Source organism: Neofelis nebulosa, chromosome 3, assembly GCF_028018385.1.
Source record: "Neofelis nebulosa isolate mNeoNeb1 chromosome 3, mNeoNeb1.pri, whole genome shotgun sequence".
Classification (NCBI taxonomy): domain Eukaryota; kingdom Metazoa; phylum Chordata; class Mammalia; order Carnivora; family Felidae; genus Neofelis; species Neofelis nebulosa.
Genome location: NC_080784.1, coordinates 155,861,760 through 155,881,223, shown reverse-complemented (window position 1 = coordinate 155,881,223; position 19,464 = coordinate 155,861,760). Strand labels below are relative to the sequence as shown.

Here is a 19,464-nt window from a genome sequence, read left to right as displayed (position 1 = left end):
CATAAACTTTCTTCTAGGAAATATTTTTCTGAGAATATTTCTTCTAAGATATATCTTCTAAGTCATATTTTTTATCTCTTGCATTTGGATCAATGATCCATTTTGAGTTAATTTTATGTAATCTTTAAATGTGACTCTAACTTCACTCCTTTGCAGGTGAGTATCCAGTTTTTCCAGCATCATTGGTTAAAAAGATTCTTCTTACCTCATTGAATTGTCTTAATATGTTATTGAAAATTAATTAACCATAAATGTAAGAGTTTTATTCTGGAATCTGAATTCTATTTCATTGATATATCTATCTACTCCTGCTATCACTATGTCTTGACCAGTGACATAGCTTTGTACTAAATTTGAAGTCAAAGAAGTATGATTCCTCCAATTTTTACTTCTTTTGGGGGCAGAATTTCGCAATTCTGGGTCCCCTCAATTTTCATATAAACGTTAGTATCAGCTTGTCAATATCTACAAAAATTCTTTTGGGATTTTGACAGTGGTTGTGTTGAATCTGTAGATCAATTTGGAGAGTACTGTCATTTTGACAGGATTAAATTAGAATCATTTTAATATTTAGTGTGAAATAAAGATAGTTTACTTGAGCCACATTCTTTTAAACCGTTTTTAGTTTATCATGAATCTTCTCTAGACCTGCACTGTCCAGTATATGATGGTCACTAGCCACATATGAGATTCAAGTGTGTCTAGGGCAGAAGAAGAACTGTGTTTGTAATTTTATTTATTTTAATTAATTAAAATTTACATTTACAGACTCATTTATCCAGCAATTTAAAAACTTTTAAGTGTGGTTGGAGAAACTTGGGTATGTGATTCTATTTTATTCCCTGGAAAAAGTTGACCTCTAAAGAAAGAGAAAAGAGTTCTGCTAAAAATTTTGCATCCAAATTGGGATGTACCATTAGTATCATATACACCCTGGATTGAAGACCTAGTACAGAAACAATAAAAGAGTAAATACCTAATTGAAAATGATTCATGTTAACTGGATGTGAAAATATTATTATTTTGGATATATACAGATAAATAAAATGTTATCAGAATTAATTTTAGTTGTTTATTTTAAAGTTTTTAGTGTGTTTAATATAAGGGTTTAAACTGCATAGTATGTAACTCATGTTATACTTCTCTTGGATAGTGTTCTAGATTCTATATGTGAACGAATACTAACTTTTCAAGATTGCTCAGTATCACCTTAGGTGGAGTCAATAACCCTATACTGGACTATTAATTAATAACAGTAGTTAATAACTTTAATAACATGAACACTAATTAATCTTATATACCAACTGTACTAAATACATTTTTGGGCATTATACCTATATTATGTTATTATGCTTATCCTTTAGAAACTCATTCACTAAATATTTAATGAGTGTTTACTATGTTTCATTTTCTGGAAATAAAGATGGTTCTGCCACAATTCCTTTCCCTTTTTGCGACTTCTTTCCAAGAGAACAGGCTGAGGTCTATTTCATTATAATTCCCGTAGACTCCTGGAGGGCAAACTGGGACTCATTTATCTTTTTACAATAATATTAAGCAAATATTATAAGAGATACTTAATGCTCAAGGTAAATATACAAGTTAGTATTAAGTTTTCATAACTAAAGTATTAGTTGTCCACCAATGTGTGTTGCTAACATGCGGGGAAGAGAGTTTTCCTTAAATGTCAGGCAAATTCCTATGAAATAGATACAGTACTAGTTGATTAAAGAAGAAAAGCATAAGTCAAATACAATACAGGAATCCAGTGGTAATTAAAATGTATGCTTCTTGAAAAGTAAAGTACCTTTGCTTCTGAAAGAAAATGCTCTCAACTTAAAATTTCTAGATTCACAGTTGAGATATTCGCGGACTATGCAGTGTTAAATAAAATCAACTGCATGTTTTCCTCATGTGTTTTGGGTGCCTAGTAAGAGTAATTTAATCAATAGAGTGTTCCAGTTCTCATTGAATAAACTGAAAGTAATCAAGAAATTTTGAGAAAAGTTTAATAATTTTCCATTCTTCATGTACATAATTACCATCATATATTTTGAAGTTAGCATAATTTATCAGTATTTACTCAGTATCAAGACGATGTATTAAAATTTAATGGTGATTAAATTGAATCAGTGTATTCAATAGAGTTTAAAAAAGTATCTCATATTTCCAGATTTTTTTTTTAACGTTTATTTTTGAGACAGAGAGAGACAGAGCGTGAACTGGGGAGGGTCAGAGAGAGGGAGACACAGAATCTGAAATAGGCTTCAGGCTCTGAGCTGTCAGCACAGAGCCCAACGCGGGGCTCAAACTCACGGACCGTGAGATCATGACCTGAGCCGAAGTCGGCCGCTTAACCGACTGAGCCACCCAGGCGCCCCACCCCTCTAGTTTCTTAAGTACAGCAACAATATCTGAAATATATTTGTTTATATTACATTTATTTATTCATATTTTTGGGAAAAGAAAAATGAGGACTAGAGGAAGAAACTGATGATAAAGATTAAGAATTTTTGTTCATAATACTGATAAATCAATCTTCAGACTGACAATATATATTTGCCACATATTTTAATATGTATATGTATATATTTGTTCCCTATATATGTGCATATATTAATGTTGTTACGTTCATTATCTACTTACCTATCTAAAACCAACAAATAACTTCTGTTTATAATACTTAAAACACATGTAATTAATGAATAGGGAGACAGAAAACGCAAGAAAAGTGGGCAAAATTTTAGATAGTAACTTCAGAAAAATATATTTACAGATAGTTAATAAGCATAGGAAAGACTATTCAACATCAAGAGTTATAAAACTAAACTTGCAGTGAGGTACCAGTCACTCACTGACGTGTACAAGATATGTCCAATGATGCTAAGTGTAAATGTGAGGAGCAAGACAAACTCTTATTTTGTTAGTAGGAATGCAAATGAGTAAAACAATTTTGGAAATCTTTCTGTTGGTATTTACTAAAGCTTAAGCTATTCCTATCCTATCACATAGCAATTTCACTCCTAGGGATAGATGCCTCAAGAATGAATGGCAGCATCCACTAACAAACTTGTAGAAGAATGACCTCAATATCTTTATTCAAAATTGCCCCATCCATTTTTTTTTACAATGGAATAGATAAATTAATCGTGGTATATTTATTAGAAAACTATATAGCAATAAAAACAAAGAACGCTACACACAACAGCATTGATGGGCTTCATGTACCTAGTATCGAGCAAAAGGAGAAAGATGCAAAAAGATACATGCAACATAATTCTATTTACAAGGATTTCAAAAATAGGCAAAATTCATTTATTATGACAGAAGTCAGAGTAGTTCTTACCTCAGGGGATGCTAAATAAGAATACGGTATAGAGGCATCCTTTGAAGTGCTATGTAGGTTCCATATATTGACCAGAGTGGTAGTTTTACTCTTAATTTTGCGCACCTTCATGTATTATATACCTCAATATACCTTAATAAAAAAATCCATTCTGGACGCCATACAGAGAATGGATTGTAGATAAACAAAACTGAGAAACTCTAGTAGCAATCCAGGTGACAGTATACGGTAGCTTACATTGAATAACAAATCAACAGAAATGGAGCAAAGTAGGAAGATTTGTAAAGTACTTTTGAGATGGTACTGTCAGGAATTTTGTAGGATGATGGCTTGGGTTAGGCAGGTGAAATAAAATGCGCATTCAATATGGGATGGGTGAGGAGGGAATAGAGACAATGAACTTTTTAACACAAAGGAATAGTAAACATTAGATAGGAGGTTCTTACATTTTTGTTTGCTATTTCCCAAAATGAGTACTTATATGAAATGGATAAAAAAGACGAACAACTGGTAAAACAACTCCTAATTCCAAGTTTTATAGCATATATATTCTAATATATTCTGGTACTTAATTTACATTTACAATGTAATTAAGTTTCCTGTTTGCCTAGCTATGTGCTTAGTATGCTTATATCTTTTGTGATAAATTATCAAAAACACTGCACAGCTGGCCAAAGCTTTTTTTCACAAAAGCACCTCATTAGAAATCAACAACTTACCTTTAAATTCTTTGAACATGTGGTGCAAAATCTGAATTCATGTAGCTATGTGTTAGCTGCAGACAGGCTGCCTCACTGATCTTACTGTGTGATAGATATATTTTAGGAATGGGTTGTGGAGAATGATGATTTTTGCCTATTGCTATTTAAAATTTTATGATTAAAAGATCTTTTTTTGTTTAGAACAGGAGTCAGTAGAATATTTCCCAAAAGCTTTGTTCATGATGTTGATAAGCTCTGATGCAATTTAAAAAATTAGTTTCCCCCCTTATTTTTTATATTTTCTTATCTCTTATGTTTTTAGAATGACCATATTATGAACTATTAAAGTTTCCAATTAGTTTTTTTTTTTCTGCTGGTTATTAAAGATATATGTAGATATACTTTTAAAAGTATATACTTTTAAAAGAACGCTGTTATATAAGTAAAAAAGAGTTTCTTAATTCTTCCAAAATACAGCTAGTCACTCTATTTACTTTAATATGTATCCCATTTTTGTAACCTACTGCTAAAACCTATAAATCGTTTTTTTTTCTGATTGAAACTCTTTATTTTTTTTTATTTTACTTTTGAGAGAGAGAGACAGCGTGAGCAGGGGAGGAGCAGAGAGAGTAGGAGACACAGAATCTGAAGCAGGTTCCAGGCTCTGAGCTGTCAGCCCAGAGCCGGATGCGGGGCTCAAACTCACAAACCGTGAGATCATGACCTGAGCCGAAGTCGGACGCTTAACCGACTGAGCCACCCAGGTGCCCCAAAACTCTTTAATTATTTCCACATTTGATTAGCTTTTCACTAGAGGGGTTATTCAACAAAAATGTTTATTTAAAGATAAATGAGACTTCTTTTAAGTAAAAAAAAAAATAATAATCAATCAATTTTCCTGTCTGGTCTTTACTTATAGAGTGGACACATTTATCTTACGAATACATATGCCAGTCCTAATTTAGTAACATCGAGTTGATTTATAAATCCAATATCCTTATTAAATCATTAGAACTTTGTGTCTGAATTTATTAATGAAAAATATAAGAGATTTATAAATTTGTACTGTAATTTTGACTTTTAGATCTCAGGTCTATTCCTCACTAAATGCTGTCAAAATCTGATGGTTTGGCTCATTGTTTTTGCTGCTTTGGTCAGTATTGCAATATTTTCCCTACCTCCAACATTCTTCAGAAATAGAACTGCATGCATATGAAGTCCCCATTGATTTCTTCATTTCTACAATTTTCTTCATTTTTACAATTGCATTACATAGCGATGGTTGAGATTATTGATTATCTAAACTACTGGAAATAGTGTTCTAACTCAAATGCCCTCACTACATTAAAAATTTCCCCTCAAAGCAATTTTTTTTCACATTATAGAAAGGAATTTTTTAAAAATTTCAGACCCTATCATGTTATTCTTTTGCTATAAATCTTAGTGTCTTCTCACTGCTTTAAGGAAAAAAAAAAAACTTAAGAAGGGCTCTCAATATGGTCAATCGTAGGTGGTAGAGACTTTTCTACATCCTAGGCTGTGTCTCTTTCTAGCCCCATCTTAATTCACACCATGCCTTTCTCTATATTCCAATAAGAATAATATTTGAAATTCTTAAATGTCAGTGCTTATTTCAGGACCATGAACTTTCCAGGTGTTCTTCCCACTACGTGAAACCCATTGGGTCCATCATCCCCAGATCCCTCTTGACCTAATTATTCTACTTAGCCTTCATATTTAAAAGCAACATTTCTGTTTGTAGTGAAGTTTATCATAGTGCTGCAGCTTAACTCAGCTTGCCTATTAATGTGTTTACGGTACATTACAAGATTCTTTATAGCACTGATCATGTTTATTTTTATTTCATTTTTTATTTTTTGTTATGATTATTTGACATCTCCCATCCTCCTAAACTGAAAACTTCATGAGAAGAATCTTGTCTCTTTTGCTTATCATTTTCTGATATAACTAGCAGAGTGTCTTTTATGTTTTAAACCTCAGCCAGTAGTTGTTGAATAAATGAGTAAATTGAAATCACCGTGTACTCTAAATGTTTTTTTCCTATTTTTGTATGATACGGTTACAGCAAGGTATCCAATATAAGTAAGAAAAAGTATCTCTTTCATATTAATAAAATTTGTCTCAGGCTTCATAATAAACAATCCATATCAGTTTTTAGAATATTCTTAATTAACACTAAAATATCAGAACTATTTTAAAAATATTAGAGTTTTTAAGTAAGGTAAGGCCAAAATCTGTAGTATGTGGAACAATGCTTATATTAAGTACTCAATAAATTTAAGGTCTTGATTTTTTTTAAAAGAATATAGTTTTGACTAAAAACAAGGAATTTGATCACATTAAAGAAGTATTTTCATTAGGTGGTTTACTCTACATCCCCAGTTCTCAGTGGTTTGGGGCATGCTTTTTCTTTCCCTGCAGCACTCGTTAGTAAAGTGGTCCTTTGTATGGAAATAATGCTTCCTCAGCTCCAACACAGCAGCACTGAACCCTGCCGTGCTTCAGATCTATCTGTTCATTGATGGATGAGGATCACAGAGGGTACAGAGGATATACAGCTTATCAGAGGAGTGAAAAGTTGAATGTCTTTCTATCACCTCAGCCTATTCAGGCAAAACACCGAACACAAGGTGAACCCCAAGGGTGCATGCTGTGTGCAAACAGAAAGCGCAGCATCAAAGGCAAACTCTATAGAACTAGAAGCTAAGAAATAATGACTGCTCTAACAGTAGTACCATATATAAATATTGGAAAACAGGTTATTCATTGCTCTATTTTTGCCCTATCTAAAACAGGCTCCATATGTTATCACAATTTATGCATATGACCCTCATGTTACTGTCCTTGTTACGGATGAATTTATCTCCCTCAAAATTCTTATGTTGGAACCCTACCTTGCAATGGGGTAGTATTAGGCGGTGGGGCCTTTGAGAGATAATTAGGATTGCACGAGTTCACAGGGTAGAGCCCTCACGAATGGGATTAGCCTTTACAAATCACAGAAAGACTTTGAATCCCTTCTCTGCTTGACCACATGAGGATACAAGGAAAAGTTGGCAGTCTTAAACCCAGACAAGAGCCCTCACCAGAACTTAACCATGCCTGCACTCTTGATGTCTGACTTCTAAACTTCAGAAATGTGAAAAATAAATTTCTGTTTTTTAAGCCACTCTACCTGTGATATTTTGTTATAGCAGCCTGAACTAGGATAGCCACTATCCCCAGTGGCTGAGAGAGAGCACCCAGTGTAGTGTTCCCTTACTCATAGTCCAGGGGTGAGATCCAAATCTCCTTGGAGAAGGCATGGCCATGACTCACTGAATGGAAGAGAAGATGTGCTGGTGCTGTGCTGGAGGAATTTTCTGGAAGTCCTTGCTCTGGAACTTGCTGGGAACCTGTCTTCCGGGGTGCCTGGTGAAGCCACCCACATGGAAGTGCTGATGCCAGCAGGCTGGGTCTGGGGACCCAGAGGGCTTCCACAGAATCAGCCAAGAGGGGTCCTGGATGCAATGCAAAATAGAAATCAAATTTGAGTCAGCAGGAGGTGAAAACAGAGTTTATTGATGCGGGCAGTGTCTGGGAGACTCAGAAAAGAAGGGAGAGAGTCTCATCTTTGCTTGAGGCCTGGGAGTTCTTATTGAGGACTGTAGTCTGGTGTACCAGTCCTCTCAGGTGTCCAAGAACCAGTTAAAATAAATGCGAGGGTTCAGGTGTTCTTCCTTAGAGGCAGGTGTCTTGGTATTGAGAAGTCTATCACTGGTGGTCTGAAATACACACATGGTCATTCCATCTGGTCATTTTTATCTGGTTCTTCCTTAGACATTATCTATTCTAAAGAAATCATTAAGTCCTTGACCCTTGCAAGGAGGACATACACTATTTGCATTATGAGGCATGTTTAAAATGGAGGTGAATGTCCTGGCAAGAATAGAAACTAGAAAAGGAGAAAAAGCAGATTTTTATAGAGTCCTTTAGTTTTCCTACCTCAGTGCCACTTCTCAGAGTTTTCTGTGAACCAAAACAAATGGATGCCAGGGAAAACTGTTTGTTGCTGAATGCTGCTGGCTGCCTTGAACTGCAGAGCCAGGAGCTATGGAAGCTACAGGCTGAGAGGAACACATCAGAACCAGGAAGAGAAAGCCCCTTCCTCCTATAGAATATCTACTGGCAAAGTGCTTTACTGGTGAACCTTCACATTAGTTCAGCTCACAAAGGAGAAATAGCACAGCTGAGAAGCAATAAATGGATCACTGTCATAGTTATTTATCTTATCAATGAGTAGATCTTTACCTCCTCTCCACTTCTAACCAGAATTTGTAATGCCAATTCTGTTGCCAGCTTTGTTTTCCTTTCTTAATGGAATACAAAATGTATAAAATATAAGCTCTTTCACCTTTTTTATCATCTCCAGTTTCCCCCATTATGGTTAACTGAAGAAAGTAAAACTTTACCTTTATTACAGTATTTCTCAATCTTGAACAAAGTTTACCAATGGCGACTATAAGGCTGATTTCAAAGATTTCTAAATCCTTCATTTTTAGTAATAATCAAATATACATATTTTATAACACTCTATGGATTTAAAACACATGCTGACTGTTAACAATTGGAGAGTTGTCAACAAATCAGATTTATATTTGAAAGGATCATCCTGGCTTCTCTTTGTATAAAAAGTTTTGTATGATAGCTAGTGAACCCGAAGGAAAAGGAAGTAGTCAAGGAATAGATATGATGTTGGCAGCAGGGCAAATGCTGAGAAAGTATCAGATTTAGGATATATTTTAATGATAAGTGTGACAGAATTTTCTAATGGATTGAATATACAGTGTGAAAGAAAATGAGATTCAAGAATGATTTCAAAAATTGTAGCTTGATGAGTTCATTTGTCTAAAAATACTTGAGGTAAGTGATTTATCAAGATAACACATACATGCGCATTCAAAATATGTACTGAAAGCAACATACCAGTTGCTTTCTTTTTTTTTTTTTCTTTTTTTGCCTAAGTCATGTCTTTCTTGAAACCTGATAATTATTCTAGGCAGATATTTTCTCTTGTATTTTCAATAGAGATGAATGATAGATATTAAAACATCTGTATTTCACATATACTATAATTCTTTCCTGTGAAAAAAATTAATAATATTTAGAGAAAGCACGTAGTACAAAAGCTTTATTTATACCAAATTCTTTGATCCTTTACTTCCTAAGTAAAAAAGAAGGTAGAAGGAATAAAAAAAAATGATAGCTGAGGGGGAAAAAAAAGCCAACTGCTGATAGTGAAGAATATAGGGAATGTTCTGGGCTAGAGGAGATTAGGCAGAGGATGTTGTGACAGGTCTCATGAGGATGACCATGAGGGTCTGAGGAAAAATTCATAAGATGCTAGAAGCATCTGATGAATCGCTGGATAAACACTTCAGGTCCTATTTAGGTTGATGTTTAATTCAGTTAAATATTTATTGATAAAATACTTGTTATGTGCTAAGAATACAAATAAAATAAATCATCTTTCCTGATCTTATGAACCTGTAATCAATAGATAGCAAGAGAAGGCACAGAAAGCAGGCTTATTGATGGATCATTTTAATGTAGCTTCCTAAGTGATAAGCTATGCACATTTACCATGCAATATTTGCTTATTTTTCTTTATATTGTATGTATCTTACTTTTCTGCATACCTTCACTATAGTATGCTTCATCACTACAAACATAAACAGCCTTGGGATTGCTATGGATAATTGAAGAGCATTTGTATATGTGCTTGAGTGGTCACTGTCTTTCTTTAGAGGCAGGGACAGTGGTAATCATATTTTATCAAGAAAATTTGCTAATCTTGCGTTAACAAGGAGTCCTAAGTATTAATGATTAGCAGAGTGAGAGTAAAAGATCAGAATACAGGAATGTGTCCAGGACAAAGCCTTTAATTCCTTTCATTCCAATTGTACCACTAGATGAGGATCCTTGAAGGGAGATCATATGTGTTCATATATGAATGGAGATTATTAAGGGTGATTTGGATTACAGTAAACAAAAATAACAAATAAAAGTTATTCCATATTTATTAGGAGCAAAGTATATCCATTATTTTATTTGTTTCTCACAACAAACCATTTTAGTTATTTTGGAAAACATTTGAAGCTAAAAGTTCCCTTCCAGCAGTGCAGGGCTTGGCTTAAAACACAAATAAATAATGTCACATTGATTAGTGAAACTGAGTATTCTTACCTGGGGAAGTACAATATCATGTTTTCCTTAAGCATAATAATTATAATTAAAATTAACTAATTTTTGATTATTTGTTAAATGTTTTTTTTTTCTGTTTGATTCTAAGCTCCATAATGGCAAAGGTTATATTTGTCTTGGTTCCTATTTTATCCTCTATACCCACATGCCATACTCTTAATAAATAACTGTGATTTAATGGATGAATGTGTTAGTTAATTCATTAAGTGATAATACTATGAGATATTTATTACTATCTGCATTTTATTTTATTTTTTTAAGTTTACTTATTTAGAGAGAGACAGAGACAGAGACAGAGACAGAGAGTCCACACACAAGTAGAGGAGGAACAGAGACAGTCAGCTCTGCCCTCCCAGCACAGAGCCCCATGTGGGGCTTGATCCCCTGAACCAGGACCTCATGACCTGAGTCCAGATCAACAGTTGGACGTTTAACCAACTGAGCCACCCAGGCACCCCCCATCTGCATTTTATTTTATTTTATTTATTTATTTATTTTTTTTTTTCAACATTTATTTATTTTTGGGACAGAGAGAGACAGAGCATGAACGGGGGAGGGACAGAGAGAGAGGGAGACACAGAATCGGAAACAGGCTCCAGGCTCTGAGCCATCAGCCCAGAGCCTGACGCGGGGCTCGAACTCACGGACCGTGAGATCGTGACCTGGCTGAAGTCGGACGCTTAACCGACTGCGCCACCCAGGCGACCCCCCCATCTGCATTTTAAACACGAGGGGAAAAAAGGCCCAAGTTTTTGCTCAAGTTTGCATATATTAAGTGACAAAACTAGCATCCAAAAACTAGGGCTTCAAGTCCCAGACTCCAAGATCTCTTACTCTACCCAAGATGTTTACTGTCCCTTAACTCATACACATGGTGAGATATTGTCAAAGGTGACCATATAATTCATAATAGCAACAATTAAAATAATAATATCAACAGTTAAAAAAATAATTGCAAGAGTTAAAATAATAATAGCAACAATAATTTATTGAGTGTCATTATGTCCCAGTTATGATGAAAATTGCCTTGCATGAATTATCACTAATAATTGAGAAAAATGTCAAGATCATTTTAACTATGATATTGACAAAAGACAAAATGGATCATATGGAACCCTTGTTCGTTCAACCAGTGAAGTCATCAAAGGCACCCATAAAACACAGTGTGAGTAACAAATGGTACTGTTTACGAAAAAGAAAAAACTCTTTAACTCTTTTTTTCAGCATCTTAAGTAGTCCATCTAAATAGCCCATAGTTGGGGTACCTGGGTGGCTCTATTGGTTAGGTTAAGCATCTGATTCTTGACTTTGGTTCAGGTCATGATCGCAGGGTTGTGAGATGGAGCCCCACGTGGGGCTCACCCTGGATGTGGAACCTACTTAAGATTCTCTCTCTCCCTCACCCTCTGCCCCTTCCCTGCTTATGAGTGTGCATGCATGCACATGCTCTCTCTCTCTCTCAAATAAATAAGTAAATAAATAAATGGCCCATGGTCAAAAGCATTTGGATAGTTGTAATTGACTGAGCAGTGTAGAGAAACCAGTTAAATCAGAAGCTTAGTTAGCATGTAGCTCTAACTGATCATCCAGGAGTAAAGCATTCAAAGATAAAAATCAGCCTTGAGAGATGATGAAAAGCAGGACACAAAACAGAAGGGGAGGAGGTGAAACACCAAACCTAATATATAAGATAATGCAGAAATAGGGAACTTCAGTAGAAAGCAAAATAAAATATCTTTGTACATAACATACAGCATGCAAGAATTAAAAAGCAGACAATAAATTGGAGATATGTCACAAAATGTATAAATATATGATACAAGAAATAAAAAAGAAACATACAAATTAATAGGTTTAATATAAACTTAATAGATTAAAAAAAGATACATTATGTACAAAGTGGAAATACAACTACATAATAAAATATGAAAGAGGGGCTCCTGGGTGGCTCAGTTGGTTAAGCGTCCGACTTCTGCTCAGGTCATGATCTCGCGGTCTGTGGGTTCGAGCCCCGCGTCGGGCTCTGTGCTGACAGCTCAGAGCCTGGAGCCTGTTTCAGATTCTGTGTCTCCCTCTTTCTCTGACCCTCCCCTGTTCATGCTCTCTCTGTGTCTCAAAAATAAATAAATGTTAAAAAAATTAAAAAAAAAAAATATGAAAGAATGTTCAACATTAAATGATATTCAAAGTCATCAATAAGAAAGTAAAAGAAAATTATGTCATCTTATATTATGTCATCATATTAAATGGGAAAATGTTTATGTAAACAATACTATGCAATATTACAGTGGTTCTGGTGAGCAGAGGTCCTCATATCCCTAGCTTTGGATGCAAATTGTTACACTAGTTCAGAAGTAATGTGGCAATAAGGTACCAAGATTGCTAATGAGGTTTTTGTCAAGTTATTCCACAAGTCGGAATATAGCCTATGTAAATAATTAGAGAAATGGATGATAATTTGTATTCAATGATTTAATTTGGAATCCAATTAAACTGCCAGATTTTTGTCTGTTTTAAGCTTCCAGAAAAAAAAAATCAAGTAGAAAAAATAAGAAGCTAGAATTATGGGAATTTTAATATCCGTGCTGAAAGTATATTAGTATCAAAGCTTTCAATGATCTAAATGAAAATGATTTCATCCTAGAAGTCCCTATTAAGCTAAATATCAATTAAGTGTAAGATAATATAAAGGAATTTAAAGAAATGAAAACTTTAAAAATAATTGCTTTTTACACACACTTTTACAAAATAACACCATTAGAGATAGTGGGAGTGAATAAAAGGTGTGTGATACAGAGTGAATTCCTTTGGTTAGAGTGAAAGGAGTTCTAGACACGTAGTAGTGCAACGTGTATGACGTGACTACAGAGGCTGGCTAGATCTTTACTAAGCACGTACTTTTTTCTGGCAAACAGCTAACAGGCAGTTTTGTAGTCCTCTTATAGCTAGAAGGGAGTCATTTGACTGTTTCTATCTATTGGAACATGGCCTGAAGTGACATTCTACACGTCCCGACCTTTCCCCCTGAAAACACTTCATGCTTTACAACCCTTTCTCTCCCTTCTTTCCTCCAGTAGTCAGCCTTGTAGACAATCCAGCAAAAGCTTTGAACTTTTGCTTGAACTCGTATCTCAGTAAAGAACCAGCCAGGAGATATATTCAGCTAGGATTGCATGATTTAGACAATGCATGAGTATGATACCCTTCGTCCACAGGTGACATGCATAAGACTTTGGATTCTAAGGGTTAAAAAAAAAAAAAGATCTTTTGGTGGTAGTGGCGATTTGCCAAATAAAGTCCCACCAAAGGAGACATGTTAATGGCCCAACACCTATTACTTTACATAAAAGTGTGCTGCAGCGTAAGAGGTCTTTGGAAATAGAATTGTTTACCAGCTGTGACCTTTCATGGCCAGTGAAGGGTCTTTGCCAATTCCCTTCTCCCACCTTGCTTTCGCTTCTTAAAAGGAAACATGGGAACAAAGTGGGAAGCTGGGGTACAAACTGACAGGATCTAACTGTCTGGGTTAAGATACCAGCTCCTAGATGGTAGCTGACTGCGGTAATCCTGCTGCTTAGTTTCTCCAAGACTTGAAGGACTGTGGATGTTGCAGCCTGTTTCACCACAGAAAGCTAGCAAGTGTCAAAGTGGGAGAATTTGAATCTGAGCGCATTTTCTGCTATAAGAAGAAAAGTGGGGGCCCAACACCCAGCTGGCTCTTTGGGTAGCCAATCAACAGTGAGCTCCAAGAATCATTTTTGGACAATCCTGCTTTAGACAATACAGTGAAAAAAATTTTTTTGTTAAACTATTGAGATTTGGGGATGGTTTATTATAACAGTTATGCTCTGAGTGACAAGAGAAAAACTTAGATAATTTCTTAAAATGAAAGATCAAAAAATAACAGTATTATATATTTTTTAAATTCTAGTTAAAATAACTGGAAGATGCAGAAATGTAGCTAACAGGTTTGGAAGTGGTTGACTGTGCAGAGTGGGTCAAAGGGGAGAAAAGAGGAGAACAGGAATGCTGTGTTTGCATAATAGACCTTGTAGGATCATTTGGCTTTGAAAACTTTTTTCACATTTTTCTTTAATAATAAACACTATATTTTAATATGAATAAAGTATGTTTATCACAATTTTTTTTACGAAGTTGAAAGCATGCGCATACTCTTTATTCCAATAGCAGAATGATTACATGTATTTCTGAATATCCAGATAACGGACTACTACGCAGCCAAAAATGCTAATCTTCCATTAACATAATAAGAGAGGGAAGTTTACGCCTTATGAAATAGAATTATGGATAATTATTGATGTATGCTACCAGAATACATTCTATGAAATTATAGCAAAATATAGCTTAGGATCTTTGTTGAATTTAGGTTATAAATTGTTTCTGTTTATGAGCATTTTATAATTTTCACAATTCTAAAACACCATCTAAATGTGTGTGTGTGTGTGTGAGAGAGAGAGAGAGAGAGACAGAGAGAGACAGAGAGAGACAGAGAGAGAGAGAGAGATTTTTAGAAATTAAGAGTGATTTAAATTTTCTTTAGAGATCATCAGGCCAGTAGTTGAATGAATAGCTATTTATTAATGGCCAAGAAATGATTACTATTGAAGGAAATATCATATTTAGACCTCTAATTTTATAACATTTTATGTAATTATTGATAAGTGGTAGAATGATTTATCTGATGGAGCACTGAGTCACTAATCACATTATATTCTCCTTAAAGAAAAATACCATTTACTTCCAGATGCTTGTATTTCCATAGTGGTTTTGTTTATTTGTCTGTTTTGCTTTTCAACTAAAGGCACTGAGTAGCTCCTGCTCAAAGATTATTATTTTTTTTTGAAATGGCAATCAGACAATTTTTAGTTTCAAACAGGACATGATTATTTAGTATTTTTGCATTTCAATCAAAGCTATATCAGTATCTGGATGGTGTGACATTTAGCAAGGATATAATGTTCTTCTCAAATTAAATATAATCTCAACTTGAATATAATATTCACTTGAGCATCCCATATCTTTGGATTTAGAAAATGTTCTTATATCTGAAACATAATTAAAATATAGAATGTGAAAGGAAGTAATTTCATTTAACAGTAAGGCTCCAGGCCTTTTAAGAGAAGTTGTGTACTAACAACTGGTAGGGGGGAAAAAAAGAAAAAAAAGTAATAGGAAACATTACTCACTGGTAACATCAGAATCTAGAATGATAGATCAAAGAGATACAAATTTAACCACAGAAAAAATGAAAGAAAAAAAACCTTATTTATCTGAATACTGAAATAATTGTACCACCGCATCCAGTGCTAGAAATGATGGGAATAATGAAGTCATGTTTAAACTAAACAGTATTTGTACATTTCAGAACTCCAATTTAGAAACTTGCTTGTTCGATCCTTCTCCCATATGGTTTCTAGTAGAAGACTGTCCTGACTAATAATCTTAAAGCCACCTAAATTCATCAGGCCTCATATTCCATCAACGATGATGATATTAACTGCTGCAGTCCTCACCCTTACTTATTTAACCCCTGCATTAACCTCATTCACATGTTACTTTGCATTTACTATTTTCTAATCCAATTCCACATTAATTCCATTTACAAAACTTTGCATTGTGCCACCTGGAAACTTCCTTTCATTGTTATTAATGTCAAATTTAAAAATCTCATTTTCTTTCTGTATATTCCTTTCACTTTATGATCTTTTCTGAAGTCTAAATCTCTTCTATGTCTAATCATTACTCTTCTACCTTGAGTAAAACAAACAAAAAAGTTTCCTGTCTTAGGCAGTTCGTATACAACATCTCCCTTATGTGACTTTTATCTACTGCATTACTTGAAAATTTTGCTACTTACTGTAATCTTCCTCTCCAGCTCAAGTCTGTCAGTCATTCTAAGTGGTTCTACAAATGTGGAGAAATTCAAAATTCAGCTGTGTCAGTTCCTTCGCCTCCTTTTAAAATAAGTTATATTCACTTCAATTTCACATTTCCCCCATTCCCTTAGCAATAACATGGATCTTGTCTTCACTTGAATCTCTTCAACCTGGAAACGATTAATTCAGTCATTCTATTCTTTAATTGCTGCTTCTTTGATTTCCAATTTTTTCACATTACTAGGTTTCATCTACTTTTAAAAATCTCATATTATTAAATCTCTTGATAATTTCTCCCTAGTTGTGACCTCTTTTATTATTGACATTACTCAGTATAGATTCCATGTTTCATAACTATAATGGATCTGTCCCTGGTAAATATGCTTAATTTATTTCCCCTGTAGTACTACTGTTTTGCCTACTGGGCTATCTAACATGTGCCCAAATCTCAGATGTCTAATCACATAAACTAGTAAGTCTAGAAATCCATAATATTCGAAGGCTGCATAACTCAACTCTATTTTCAACAGATACTTTTTTTTACAATGTCACAAAGAAAAATATAAATAAAAACATCTTTACTTTGCTATTATTGAAGCTATATATTAAACTTCGGGGTTTTTTTCTTTAACTTTTCTTTGTAGCATTTTTCTAAACATTTAATTTTCTTATACCTATGCCTTTGTATTCCCATTCTTTGTTGAGAATTCACAAAACATTTCCCTTAATTTTACATTTCTAATACCTCCTATATTATTAGTTAGGAACATATTCTGGATGTTCTTCTCTTTCAATTCCACACATTCTCTTCAGCCACTTCCAAGAACTCAATACACATTTCTATGCTGATAATTCTCTAATATATATTTCAATACAGTGTTATGTGCATCTTATTCGTCCAAAGACATATGAAACTCACATGAAACATGCTAACATTCTTCTTCAAATTTTTCTTTCCTCTTTAGTACTCCTAAGTGAGAGGCCCCATTATTGATGTAGTTTCTCAAGCCAAAATGATAGTTATCACATTTGAGCTTTTTAGGTCTGTATTAGTCTGCTAAAACTGCCATTACAAAGTCTTACACAAACCAGTGGCATAAATAAAAGAATTTATTGTCTCAGTTCGAGGGCCTGGAAGTCTGATCAGACTGTCAGCAGAGCTGGCTTTGTTTGAAGGTGTAAGAATCTGTTCCACCATTCTGCTAGCTTCTGGTGCTTTACTGGCAATCTTTGGAATTACTTGGCTTATAAAAGCATCATTTCTGATCTCTGCCTTCATTGTCACTTGATGTTCTCCCTGGGTGTGTCTAAATTTCCTCTTTTTATAAGTACTCCAGTCGTATTTGTGTAGCGGACACCGTAATGACCTCACTTTAACTAATTACATCTGTGACAACCTTATATTCAAGTAAGGTCACACTCAGACATGCGGGGTTAGGATGTCAACATATGGACTTTGGTAGGGAAATACAATTTTATTCATAACTCTCTCCTTCATTATTTTACCCAACAAATATCCAGAAATTCACCGAAGCCTAAATAGATCTTGAATTCATCCCCTTCATTCCATCACCAGTTGGCCTACCCTAATCCAGAATACTTTTGCCTAAATTATTAGCAGAGCACTTTCACTCCTCTCTCTACCCCCACTCTACAGGCAGTTAGAGTCACCATTATGAAATGAAAATCTCACTGTTATATTCTCTTATTATAAATACTTTAATTACTTCCAATTAACTTCACAATGTTTTAGAGAGTGTTTACCACAGTTTTAAAGCCTCCCCTCCCCTCCAAACTCTTTAGACAAATTACATCATCCAAAATGTATGCTCCAAATGTATGGAACTTCATTCTATTCATCTAATATCCTATGTTGTGTTTTGTCTCTCAATCATCAAGTCTGTTGTTTCCACCGTGGAAACTTTTCCCTCCCATTTTCTTTCCTTCTTTTCTTTCTTTCTTTCTTTCTTTCTTTCTTTCTTTCTTTCTTTCTTTCTTTCTTATCTACACAGTGCCTCACATTCTTCACCTCTCAATTTAGACATCACTTCTAGAAAGTTTTTTCAAACTCCTCATGTTCTAATTACATGCAACTTTTTTTTTTAAGTTTATGTATTTATTTTGAGACAGACAGAGACAGCACAAGTGGATGAGGGGCAGAGAGTGAGGTAGAGTGAAAATCCCAAGCAGTCTCCATGCTGCTAGCACAGAGCCTGATGCAGCGCTTGAACTCACGAAAACGTGAGATGGTGACTTGAGCTGAAACTGAGTCAGCTGCTCAAACAACTGAGCCCCCCAGGTACCCCCAGATGCAATTTCTACAAGGTGCTGTAGATCCCTACATTCTCTGCCTTAGCACTTCCCAGATATTATTAGAATTGAGACCTAATAATCTCTGAGTGTAGTGAAGGTAGGAGCCATATATCTTTTATTATTTATTTATTTATTTATTTATTTATTTCTTTATTACATTATTTGAAATATAGTTGACATACAGTGTTATATTATCTTCAGGTGTGAAACACAGTAATTCTACAATTCTATACATTATTCAGTGTTCACAATGATAAGTGTTATTATCTGTCATCATACAAAGTTATTATTACCTTTCTCCTATTTTAGAACTCCAAGTACCTGTGGGTTAACCTGCTTGATATTGTCTCCAAAGTCACCAAGTCCCTGTTCTTATTTTCAACATTTTTCTCTCAGTTTATGCATCAATTAAAACAAAAAAATCAAAGGTACGATTAGTAATGAATTCATCAGGAAATGACTTCAAAACCAAAGAAACATAAACAATTTAAAAATTTAATAAAATCTCTCAAAAATCCATGAGTCAGGGAGAAACAAACAAACAAACATTAAAGCTTCCTTGAAAAAATTCTTGGTATGAATGGAAATGAGAATACTACTTGTTAAAATTTGAAGCATAGGAGGAAACTAAGACTGCACTTAAAGAAAAATTCATAGTTACAAACACATTCATTGCTAATTGAGGTAAAACAAAATGAAATGAATTAGCATACAAGAAGGTAAGAAGTGGGTAATAGATCATCCAAAAGAAAGAAGAGAAAGGAACAAATATTAAAACAAACATATCCTCAAATGTTGAAATAATAAAACTGATCAGGTTCCTAAAAGCAAAACAAAACAAAACAAAATAAAATCAATGAAATAAAAAAGCAATAAGCAACTGGAAAAGAAATAAAAAAAATTAGCTCAAATCCCCAAATAAAAGCAAACACATGAGGTATAA

At 34.3% G+C, this 19,464-nt stretch overlaps 1 long non-coding RNA gene across 1 annotated transcript; it reads right to left on the bottom strand.

The window, feature by feature from the left end:
* Positions 1 to 7,640: 7,640 nt before the first annotated feature.
* LOC131507529 (uncharacterized) lies at positions 7,641 to 19,027 on the bottom strand. Its single transcript, XR_009259543.1, has 3 exons — positions 18,815 to 19,027; positions 16,190 to 16,236; positions 7,641 to 7,832 (listed from the first exon to the last, which is right to left on the bottom strand). It is a non-coding gene; the product is annotated as an uncharacterized LOC131507529 (long non-coding RNA).
* Between the last annotated feature and the right edge of the window lie 437 nt (positions 19,028 to 19,464).